The sequence below is a fragment of the Magnolia sinica genome, chromosome 14, assembly GCF_029962835.1.
Source record: "Magnolia sinica isolate HGM2019 chromosome 14, MsV1, whole genome shotgun sequence".
In the NCBI taxonomy this organism is placed as follows: domain Eukaryota; kingdom Viridiplantae; phylum Streptophyta; class Magnoliopsida; order Magnoliales; family Magnoliaceae; genus Magnolia; species Magnolia sinica.
The window spans coordinates 84,466-91,534 of NC_080586.1; the positions used below are offsets into that span (position 1 = coordinate 84,466).

The 7,069-nt window shown below is 36.6% G+C and overlaps 1 long non-coding RNA gene across 2 annotated transcripts; it reads left to right on the forward strand.

Annotated features, from left to right (window-relative positions):
- The first annotated feature begins 213 nt into the window (after positions 1-213).
- Positions 214-2,931, forward strand: LOC131225346 (uncharacterized). Of its 2 annotated transcripts, none has more exons than XR_009161312.1 (3): positions 214-695; positions 2,266-2,430; positions 2,736-2,930. It is a non-coding gene; the product is annotated as an uncharacterized LOC131225346 (long non-coding RNA). The 2 variants fall into 2 exon arrangements; XR_009161313.1 differs by lacking the exon at positions 214-695 and adding an exon at positions 956-2,104 and having other exon boundaries at positions 2,736-2,931.
- The last annotated feature ends 4,138 nt before the right edge of the window (positions 2,932-7,069 follow it).

Sequence of the window (7,069 nt, forward strand, 5' to 3'; positions counted from 1 at the left end):
CCTCTTTCAGACACCCACCAAACAAGCTTCCAGGCCAAACCATGCTTTGGTCTCTCCAATTTCTCCTCATCGCCTTCCCTTTCTGTTTATAAATCATTGATCCGAATCAGAAATAGGTAACAAGTAAATAGGTTGTGCTAGAATGACCTGACACGCCACACCAAAGACCTTTGTATATATATATTGATCCTTTCACTTTGTAGAGAAGACAAACAAGCCCTCCTTTCTATTTCATTTTATTATATATATGAAATTCAAAAGATTCTTTTAATTGCTTGCTTGATTGATGTGAAGAAAGTACAACCCTACTGAACATTGAATTAAGTCAAGTTTTGAGGTTTGTGAAGTATGCTTTGAATGCAAGAGGATATTAAAACAGACATTACCTGATTTCCGATAAAACTTTCGAATATGTTGAAAGATTAACATGCTGGCTAAAAGAAATATAAGATTATTCTGAAGTCCGATTTTCATGATTGCAATTGTTTGATCTTCCAATGTTTCTCTTCATATTTTCTAGTTGAAGGAATATGCATTTATGGATGAGTATTGTTTCATAAAGATCCTTTCCGTTGACTGAAGAAGAGTATCTACTGAGGCTTGATGATGTTGCAAACACATTAGAATGCTAGGGATCTGTCTCACATATTCAGAATAGGATCTCCAAATTGAAGGAGCGACCTCGGATAGGAAAGGTAGAACTACCAAAAAAAATAAAACAAAACAAAAAACCAAAATAAAAAATAAAAAATTGCTGGATATGTGCTTGCTAAAAAAACTTCATGATGAGACTATAATGGCTCTTTATTTTTACAAGATATTTGTCCATATGGTGAAGAGTCAAATTTATTGATACTTTGGAAGAGGATGGTGAATGATTATCCATACGCACGACATGTGGCATACATGTATTGATCCAAACTCAAATCATGGGGCCATCTTTAGATGGGGCAGGGCCTCAAATTCAGATTGTTTGGGAAGTTGTAAGTTTTAACCTCTGGTTAATGGAATTTTATTCTTTGAATTTGCTTCATTCCTTAATTTTCATTTTAGAGTCCATTTGACAATCACCAATCAGATGGTTTCATTCAGCGTAATATTTGAATCATGCAACATCTAGAACTAGGCCTAGGATTGGAAGCTTTGGATAGAGGTGCATGCAACATCTAGAACTAGGCCTAGGATTAGAAGCTTTGGATAGAGGTGCATGCAACATCTAGAACTAGGCCTAGGATTGGAAGCTTTGGATAGAGGTGCATGTGTTTGCTGCATGTACAGTGGTTGCATGCACAAATGATGGATCATCAGATGTATCGAATATCTCCTCCAATTCAATTATGTGACTAATTTTATCTTCCTTGTTGTAATATCATACGAGTAATCTTCTTCTTCTTCTTCTTCTTCTTTTTTCTTTGGAAAGATAAACTATCTTCTATTAAGAAACTAAAATAGGAGTACAACAAGATATTAGTCCAGCTAGCATCGCCTAAAACTAACTTTTATTAAGGAACTAAAATAAGACTACAACAGGACATTAATCCAGATTCCAGCCATTATCATCTAGGCCAGGCTAACATAAACACCTTACACCCAACAAACATGTATCACCTAGGTATCTATGAGATCAAACACCATAGTGTCTTGATACTTCTTGTTTGGCATATATGTCTGGTATATCATTGTCATCTCTGCCCGCATGGGAAAACACTATTTGATCCATTACATAGATCCCTATAACGTTTTTTTTGTTTGTTTACATATGTTTAATATTGCTTGTCCTAGCATTTTCCTTTCAAATATTTACTGTATTATGCACTGACAAGGTGACCCGAGTACCCCTGTCTGTAATTGTGGGGGATACTTGTCTGAAATCTGGTTACTGTGCATGTTTGATGTTAATATTGGCATCCACTAGATGTGAATATTGTTCTGGTGCCTATGGTACTGGAAGACTTTTTGTAAGCTACAACTATTCTGAAATAGATCACAACTGTTGATGACTGTATTTGCAAAGATTAGCTTCTGATTTTCTTTCTTGCTGTTGGAAGGGTTGGCTCAAGTACTGATTTGAGCATTATCCTTTGCTTATTTCCTTCCAATTCATGTATGATATTTCTGTTGAACCTTTACAGTAGAAGCATAAACAGTCATACCTATTCAACATCTTTTTATTAAGCCATTTTTGTATTGATTTTTATAGAATAATGTTAGGGGGATAGCATTTGATTATAACATTATATTGTTGTTTATATTACTATTCTACAGATAATGAAGCAAAGGGGGTGAACAAGAAAAAGATGAAACTTGTTGGGAAGGAAATTAGGTTTTGGTTTTGTAAATGCTTATTGCACTAAGAAAACTAAAACCGTTGTCAAGAAAGTCACTAGCACATCCCTATCTAATGGCTCAGATATTGATGATGCAAGGGAGGTAACTCTACTTTCGGGTTATCTTTTCTTATTGGTCTCAGTTTGAGTGCTTTAAATCATGCTTGCATCCATTAAATGTCTCTTTTTCCATGCTGAAAAATGACGACCCTGTTAGATCGGGCCAAAAAGTTAGGCCTAGGGGTTCATGAGGTGATTCATCTGGGCCAGTTAAAATATTTTCTTTTATGCAGTGCTTTCTTGAATCTGTAGAAATGTAAAATTTTAAATTAATTCACAGAAAATTTGATCTTTCCATGAATATGAATTTCTGGACTATGGTATTTATAATTTATTATTTTTGTGTAGTTGCTACTCCTGAGAAGATCAGAGAACTGATAAAGGTCGAGGGGCAGACCAACAATGAAGTAGAGAGTCACTTGCATGTGGGTTTTCGATCTCGATCTTGAATTTTTATTTTTTTTCCCTTCTTTGTTTTTGGTTCTTGGGATATTGATGATGGGTGGGTTGTAGCTTGTGGTACCATCTTGGCACTTTTTTCTTTAATAAAATTACAGTTACTTCTCAAAAAAAATTAAATTTTTTTTTTTTTTAAAACACATATTGATGGTGGATGATTTTTTCTGTTGTTTTATAACTACTGATTGCCATTCACATTCCTAGACAAGCACATGCATGAGGTGGCTTGATGAGAGGGCAACTAGTTCTGTTGTATACATTTTTGTTCAGCAATAATACATGGACCGAGTGGACCACATGGAGGATTTTTTAAAATATATTCAAGACCATTTTCAACTTATTATTGTAACTATTATATATTTTTTTTTTATTGTAAACCAATACAAGTTTTGTTTAATATTCCTTTTTAAATGTACTGCATTTTTTAGGTTTTAAATATAAAAAAAAATATAGGTTCCAATTGGAAAAAAAAATTAAAAAAATACTGACCTGTGTCACGGTTTGCACAGTTTTTATGGTGCTTCTCAAACCTTTACTGCGTTTTGGAAGATGTTTACCTGCGCTTGGATATTCTTTTGTTGGCACTTTTTCATCTTTCTCAAACGCTTTTTCCGTGATTAATGGTCACCAGCAACTGCGCTTCAAAAGACTTTCACCGGCGCTTGGACAGACTTTTAACGGTGCCTTTTCAGCTTTCCCGAGTGCTTTTTCAGTGATTACCGGTGGCTAGTAGGAAGAATGGGCACTGGAAAAGTCCACTCAATCAAGGCTACTAGCAAAAGCATTGGTAAAGGATGGTGACCGCTTGTAAAGCCTTTGCCGAAGCGCGAAGCGCCCCTTTTTCGGCGCATGTCCGCTATTTCTACCTTTACCGGCGGTCTCTTGTAGTGAGAGTGGCTGGTTCCGACTCATCTTGCATTACGTGTTTTCAGCAATAACCGCTTCCACTAATCATAATAATGTCCCATATTTACCAACCTCCATTTATAATATTCATACATATGGAAAACTCTAACGTTCACCTGGCACATGTGAATGTGCCACCGTACTCAATCTAAGATATATATCCAGTATTGTGTAGCTACTTTGGCTCACCATTGGAGATTTTTTAACCATCAATTTCTTTGATGTGAGAGAGAGAGAGAGAGAGAGAGAGAGAGAGAGAGAGAGACCCACCTTATTATTAGACTAGCCCCCATCTTATTTCGGCTGTCAGCTGATTCTAATATATGAATTTAGTGACAGTTGCACGCTAGCAGAGTATGATGCTTCATACCCATCCTCTGGAAAATTGTACGTGCCACTCAAATTAAACGGTCCAAATAATTCTCATTACTTTACAAGCTAGATTAAAAAATGAAACATAGTCACCAGATGTGGCATTGCCCCTGATCATGTTGATCGAGTCTTCTCATGGATGTTCGGTAGGGCAGTCACATATATCCCTTAAAAAAATGGACAAAATTCAACAAGCAAATGCCCATTCATCAAAGGTTAGAATATTTTCATCAATCTCAATTTGGGTTTTGGCCTGCTATCACACTCTACCAAAGCTACTTCGCTTACAGGGCTACTCTTTGTATAACCAACCAGTGGGACAAATATTTTGTCAAGATTTTGAAACTCTCCTGATATTATCGTGAGATTTTCAAAATATTGACAAAGTTAATGATATCACAATATTTCCATAATATTATTAAACAGATAGTTAAAAAGATTTTTTAAGATTATTATTTTTTATATAAATTATATTATTTTAAATTTAATTGTAGTTTTATTTTCAGAGAGATTTTACCAATGGTATCCCAAGAAAAGCAAAATCTCTGGAAATTTCTGAGATAAGAAATTGGCAAGGAATTTTTCACTATGTATATGGCTTCCGCTAACCAAGCACCGCATCGGTCTAACTTTCATGAGATCCACCCCATCCATCAAGTAAGCTGGCTCATGTTTACCCAAGAATCCAATAATCATGATATTTTTCTACTATATCTATCCGACTAGACTAACTAGAATTTAAGTGGGTCTATCAATGTGACCCAACACTAACTTGGGTACTTGAACCTGATTTTTTAACAGGTCCAATAAATGGAAATCCACTCCAACCATTAGACGCTTCAGCTCACGTTAGGCCACCAAACCTAAAATTAGCTAGATCTATCATTCAAGTGGACCACACAAGTTAAAAAAAAAAATTTGTGCAGGAGGAGCCCAACCTCCCAAACTATTTCCCTTGGTGGGGCCCACATAAATCATGGATATGCCTAATTTCGGGGCCAGGCTTAAATTTTCATGAGGTAGCTCATGGTTAGAGTGCATTCCAGGTAATCATCATTGCGGGCCCTATTAAAAATCAAGGGTGGACGTCCCTCTCCCAACCTTTGCCTTTGGTGTCACCCACATGAATCACAAATCAGTGAATACCTAATGGATACTAGGCAATTGGGATCTTCGATCAGCTACATTACCTCATCTTAACCATCTCTACAAAATAGAACCTCCATACCATCTTCATGTGCAACAAGTTTAAGTGTAATTCTACATTGTTCCCAGTGGGGTGGGCCATTTTAGTGTTTTTTGGGGTGATCTTTTGAATTTACTACCCAAGGGCCTACTCATAGTGTTTGGTGCTTGCTTAAAGTAAGTAACGGTAACAACAACCTGATTCATCCAAGCAATGTTACTTGCAATCTTTCTTCTAAAGATAACACAATTCAAGGTTTAATGCCCAATTCTAACACATTATCAGAAGTCAGCCGATCGATGTCAGTGCACTAAGTTACAAAATGCTTTAGACTCATGCTTTTCACATAACCATGCAAGTTATATGGTTAAAAAAGAAACAAGCAGGCATTGGAAACAAATTCAAGAGTCCAAAACATATAATAAATCACCAATATACACAATCGTATGGTACTATTGAACTTATATGATTGTACAAATTAACCTTTTCTATCTTATATGGTTTGTGGAAAAATAAAAAATATAATAAAATAGAAATCAATCAGTTGGGCTTGTGGGCCCCACAGTTGAGCTGCTTTGTCGATTAGGGCCATTTGATTGGATTTGTGGGCCCAATTGGATGTCCTACAGCCCAATTGGACCCTTGATATTGTCTAAAACATTTATCAAGAGAGCAAGTGATGTTTTGATCCTCCATTAGCTCAATTTGGGCCAATTTGGAACCTTGGCTGCATAATAAGCTAAAATTGGTCTAAGGCTTTATTTGGGCATTGCATCTTTCTTTATTGATAAATAATGAAATTATAATGCATTGGAAGTACTCTCCTCCATTAGTTGGCTCTATTAAGTGTAGGCAGGAGTATTGTGATCACGGCATTTCATATGTCAAACATTAATTTTGGAAATGTGCCTTAAAATGGGCTGTAAAACCACATGGACGGAGTGGATATAACATATCATCAAGGTGGGCCCTACGGCAAGGGTAACAACCACTGTGCTGTTACCAGACACCCCGCCTGGACAGTAATCCGTCCGAGTAGGTATTTTATCCACGCCAATCATCGTTTTGTCCCATATCATTTTAAGGTATGACACAAAAAAGATGTAGGTACAAGGCTTAAGTGGACCACAAAGTGGGGATTGAACTTCCACCATTAAAAACTTCTTGGAGCTGGAGAAGTTTTCGGATCAAGATTATATTTGTGTTTACACTTCATCCACGTCTACATGACCTTATGAATAGGTTGGATGGTAAAAAATATAACGGCGGCCCTTAAAAAGGTATCAAGGGTGGATGTCATTATCACTGCAGCTTCTTTTGGTGTGGTACATTGGATCTGTGGAACTCCCTCATTATTCAAGCAATACTTAAAAGAGTCCGGATCCTCTGTTACCTGGTCAACAGAGAATTCCTGATACCCTCGTCCTCATTGGTCCACGTCACCACTCACTGAAAAAATAAAAAAAAATAAAAAAAAGCTTCGGACGCCAAACCATTAGGATAACAGGAAATCCCTGTTGACCAATAACAGAGGATCTCGACCCTGAGTCCGGATCCTCTGTTACCTGGTCAACAGAGAATTCCTGATACCCTAGTCCTCATTGGTCCACGTCACCACTCACTGAAAAAATAAAAAAAATAAAAAAAAGGCTTCGGACGCCAAACCATTAGGATAACAGGAAATCCCTGTTGACTAATAATAGAGGATCTCGACTCTACTTAAAATGATCTTATAAAAACGATTAACGGCGTGGATAAA